The sequence below is a fragment of the Pongo pygmaeus genome, chromosome 15, assembly GCF_028885625.2.
Source record: "Pongo pygmaeus isolate AG05252 chromosome 15, NHGRI_mPonPyg2-v2.0_pri, whole genome shotgun sequence".
Taxonomy (NCBI): domain Eukaryota; kingdom Metazoa; phylum Chordata; class Mammalia; order Primates; family Hominidae; genus Pongo; species Pongo pygmaeus.
This window is the reverse complement of record NC_072388.2, coordinates 18,999,469-19,004,769: the sequence shown is the minus strand read 5'-3', so window position 1 is coordinate 19,004,769 and position 5,301 is coordinate 18,999,469. Positions and strand designations below refer to the sequence as shown.

At 43.4% G+C, this 5,301-nt stretch overlaps 1 pseudogene; it reads right to left on the bottom strand.

Annotated features, from left to right (window-relative positions):
- Positions 1 to 2,559: 2,559 nt before the first annotated feature.
- Positions 2,560 to 3,514, bottom strand: LOC129012967 (non-secretory ribonuclease-like; annotated as a pseudogene).
- Positions 3,515 to 5,301: the final 1,787 nt, after the last annotated feature.

Below are 5,301 nucleotides of genomic sequence, written 5' to 3'. Positions count from 1 at the left end.
ATACAGAACCTCTATATTGTGCTGCTCTGTGTAATTTTCTGTGTACTATGCTGTGTATTTTTCCTTCTCACACTTAGCAAAATTTTGTATGCTTAGAACAACTTTGTATGTTTATTTTTATCCTTGTATAATGTGGCCCCAAAAGAGCAGTGACCTGTCTTGGTTTGTGTTGCATCATCACTCCCTCAAACTGCCTGGAGCAAGGTGTCTGCTCAGTAGATGTCTGCTGGATGAATGAATGAGCGAAGGAATGAATGACAGGAGAGAGGATGAAGACACAAGGTGGAGAGCGCATGGGGGCAGGTGGGGACTGATCCCTCTATCCTATGGTTTTAGAGATGAGGCATCCCTGACTGAGAAGACACCTGTGATCTGGTACCTGAAGCAAGGAAAGTCCACTCTGTCTTTCTTCACAGCAAACATGGCTCCAGCTTTTAGTGTCCTACCTTCTCCTTCTGCTACTTTGAGGTTATGGGAAGACTGCACTCACTTTCTGACATGCCCTATTGTACCTAGAGTCGGTGGATTCTGTTGAGCACTGAGATTTCCCAAACCCAGTGTCTCCGGGCAAACTTTTAAGTTCACAGCCCCTGCTTGGAGAAGCAAGATCTCAATAGTTTCTCCAGAGGAGAGACTTCAATACAGCTGCTGTCTGATGCCAATTAAAGCACCATTACTGACATGGAGTCATCTGAGGAATGGAAATTGCTATTTCTGAGGGTCTGGAAGAGGAGGAGAAATATAGAAGTCAGAAATCTCAGACTGAAGGACCAAGGTGCAGATCTGATGGCATCGTATCTCTGTTGTATTCTGAGTCGGGCCATTCAAAAAGACCCATTCTGTCCCTGGAACAATCACTTGAATGCTGCAGTTGTCCACAACTTGCAAGAAGGGGCTTCCCCTTTCTGTTTCTCATGAATTCCTGAGTGAAGCCCTGTGTTGGAGTCCAGGGCAAGTTCTCTCATTGTCTATTTCTTCTCTCTCTGGGTCTAAAACTCCCTAATTCTCAAGGCTGTGCCCTTCCTGACAGGTGTTGAATGAACCTTTGGCTCACCATTGGGAACATCTATGGAGGGCAGAATGGGTAGGAGCCAACTCACCTTCATGAGTGCTCCCACTTCCCCGGCCTCCTCCTCCCCGTTCCCCTTCCCACGTGACCAGCGGCTCCCCATCTCCAGGACATGGAAGTTTTAGGAAAGGTGTCCACCTCTCCTCCAGGCAGCATTACAATCTGTCCATATTGCTGTCTGAAGAATTTATCTCATTCCACACTTGACACAAACCGTGGATCCACCTCTAGTACAATTGCTAATAGCTGGAGATTTGATGCACTCATTCAAAAGGGATGTCTCTGAGGCTAAACTTTTATTCTTATCTTGGTTTCACCATATTTATAGCATTCTTGACTTTTTCTACTTTCTGTTTTTTTTTGTTTTCTATCATAATGTTCAATTCTATCAAAATTTATCATTCATAAATCATAATCAAACATGTACGTTTTCAGCTTATTCCCTGCAGCCCCTATATCTCTTAGGATAGAAATCACATCAATAAAAACCAGACTTAGTCCATAAAGCATCAAATGGGACCTCAGTATCAAATTGGGCTCAATTTTGGAATACAGCTAAAACAAGTGGAGAGGTATACTGAAGTTATAGGTTGGTGTGGAGGGAGAGGTCAGTGGATGGAAAATTACCTAGAAGAGATATCAAGGCTAGGGGGACCAATGTTAAGTTGACTCAATTGGATTTTTTTTTTGTTGTTTTTTGAAGGCAGGCCAGGAATCAGGTATCACATGGATGATGGAGGAATTAAGGAATTTGGTCAGATATTGAGGGCAAATATTTACGATAAACCAAGTTAGGAGGACTTCTGTTAAACCTGACTCTAGGTTGGGCACTGGTGGCTCACACCTGTAATCCTAGCACTTTGCGGGGCTGAGGCAGGTAGATTGCCTGAGGTCATGAGTTCGAGACCAGCCTGGCCAACATGGTGAAACCCCATCTCTACTAAAATTACAAAAATTGGCTGGGTGTGGTGGTGCATGCCTGTAATCCCAGCTACTTGGGAGGCTGAGGCAGGAGAATCACTTGAACCCAGGAAGGGGAGGCTGCAGTGAGCCCAGATATCGCCAATGCACTCCAGTCTGGGCAATAGAGTGAGACTCTGTCTCAAAAAATAAATAAATAAAAATAATATAAATATAAAAATAAACCTGACTCTACAAGGATGGAGTAGGAAGCCCAACAGAATGACCTAGTTGTGAAGAGGGCTCAGAGATGACTAAAGTTTGATTAAGGCAAGAGTCTTTGACAGTTGGTAGATATCAGTTGAGACCTCAGCTCCTCAGCCTGAAACAGGGAGAGGGATAAGTCTGTGCTGCTTCATGAAAGAGTCTCTTGTCCTCAAATCTCTCTTATTTCCCGCAAATCTCAGGTTGGAGGAAGGAAAAATCTCTACAGTAGGTTGTCACTAAATGACAGCAGAGCAGCCAAAGTAGACACACAGACACTTCCAGATGAATTTGAAAAACAGTTTATTGCAAGGTTCACAGGGCACTTCAGCTCAGGAAAATGAAAGGGGTATGGAGACTGATGAGGACAGATGCTGATACCCAGGTTACATGGAGAGATGGGATCTTGGCTATGATTGAGGAGCTTGGCAGATGAGTGATGACGAGGAGTGCTGATACAGGAGCTTAGATGATGGTATCCAGGTGAACTGGAACCACTGCATACTGTGGAGAGTCCTGTCATGGATCTCTGTTGTCACATGCAACTATGTAGAACATGTTTGCTGGTGTTTGTGCATACCTGCAGTTTGAAATATTCTGTGGACTTGGAGTCGTGAGGTTACAGTGGATTAAAGGCACCCAGACTCCATTATGATGACAATTGTTGAGAGTTCTGTTATGAAGACAGGTTATATTTGGGTTACCACAAACATTAACTACATTAGCAAAACTTATAAGAAGAAAAGTATTTTGGTTTTTGCATTGCCGTTGATAATTGTTAATTACCCTCATTGCATTGGTGCATTGGAGGGGGTTCCTACTGATGGACGTCAAACCACTGAGCCCAGGTAAACTGTGGAGGTTTGACATGGAGTGAGCCGTCCACAGCCAGAAGCCCCAACAGAAGAAGCAGACAAATATGAGAAGTGAACAGTTTTGGAACCATGTTTCCTGTGAGAAAAGAAGAGAAGTAACTACTCCCCGATCTGGTCTTGGTTATGACACACACCATAGTGTCTCACTCCACAGGCCCCTCTGCTGCCACTCTTGGGTCCCATTTCCTTTTCCTTCCTGTCCCCAAAGTGTGCCACATCTCCTAAGCACTAACTTCAGCTCACCTCTCCCTCAGGTGCTGCCCCATTGCTGCCCCTTCTGTCCCAGCTCTGGGGATTGTTGACTTACCCAGTCTCTGAGCTGTGGCTCCTGTGAGAACTGATCCAGCTGGTTGTTCTGGGGTTCAGGGGCAGCCGGTATCCCCTACTTGGAACTGTTTAAATAAAGCATCCCTTGATGGGTTGGGCCAGCAGAGCCAGGAGGGAGGGTCTGGCTCTTGGCCATGCAGAAACCCACAGATTGGTACATAGTCCACTTGTGCAATCATCCTTTTTATTTGATGACTTGGCTGAGCAACGGATACCCAAGGACAGCCCTGCTGCTCTTTCTGCTATAAGGACTCTAATTCCAAGTCATCCTGTGTAAGACAGTTTTGCTGGTTGGATCGGAACTCTGGATGAAAACTATACGCTGCCTGCAGAATGACCACAGATTTTATAACTGTTCTCTGGAAGGCCACTAAATGACCAAAGTACATGAAGGCAGGCATAGTAGTTAGAACAAATAGAGCCACAGAGATCTGTTTGCCCAGGAGGAACCCAGCTTCCCTTTCATTTTTGGTAATATCCTTGGTTCTCTCACACAAATGCTCTCCATCTCATCCACCACTCTTGCTGGAAACTTGAACTATTAATTTCTTGGGGCACAAGAGTCTGTAGATAATTAAAACAATCTGCTCCACATATTTGAGGGATTTTTTTCTTTACTACTTTTGCATTGGATCCACTTTCTCTTAAGTCTTGCCCTGACTATTGCTTCCACTTTGTGTAAAGTTACATAACCTAAAAACACACTGAGGAAAGTTGTAAAATCTGGCAGAGAATGTGCATTCTGGCATGAACGTTTGGTGTCATGAAAGATTCCAACCTATCACTTGGTATTCCTGTGATCTTTTCAGCCTATGGTATTTTCTGCAAAACAGTGTGTTGTGGGGTTGTCATTCATCTTCCTGATAAGTTTCACGTTTTGATATTCACAAGAAAATGGTTCTGTATTTACAAAATGAACATTTAAGGACAGAGCACTGTATTCCTGAAAGTATAAAAGTCAAGTGTACAATTTGATACACGAAGCATACACTTATTCTTGGTCCTCAGAGAAACACAGGAAAGTAATCGTAGACACATAATTGTATTACAGTGTGATAGAGGTAATAGTGCTTTTGTGAACATGGTTTCACGGGGACGCCGAAGGTTGAAGGAAATCACTTGGCTTGAGGGACAAGGAAGACTTCAAAAAAAAGTTTCATTTCAGCAGGGTCTTAAAGGAAAAGCAGGGGATTTTCAGGGGCTTTAGGGAAGAAATGAGCATTCTGGGCACAGGGGATGATGTGGGGAAACTGTACAGAGGTGAGAAGTGAATTGCAGGGGTAAGACCTGGGTACTAAGAGATGTTAATCTCTAGTCTAGCTTTGGGATTAGAAAACTGAAATTGGACCCTTAAATGATATCATATACCTTCCAACAGTTAATCTACATAATTTTTACTACCATCCAATTTTCCTGTCATTTAGAAACGCAATAATTTTATCACTGGGGTCCTTAGGTAAATGTGGACACAATGGTGACCTGGTGAGTACTCAATGCTCAGCTAATTGTGCTGCGCCTTGAAGTCCTGTTCTGGCTGACATTCATTAACAGCTTTATCATGAGGCAGTGTTTGTTTTTTCATGTATATTGTGTGGGGATCATTTTCGTAGGTGATGAGAATGTAAAGGTGAATGATACGTAGAGTATCCCCTCTGTGATGCTGACAGCCACACTGGGTAGAAAGACTTGCACTCAAGTGTCTATAGAATGAGGCAAAAGACATAGACTGCAGCCCCAGGGCATGTACTTGGCTAAAAAGTGCCTCTTTTCAGCATACACAGTGCTATTTACAATGTTTGGTATGGAAGATAAAGTTTGATATTGGAATAGTTCACTAAAAGTTTTCATTACTGTCTTATCTTTAAA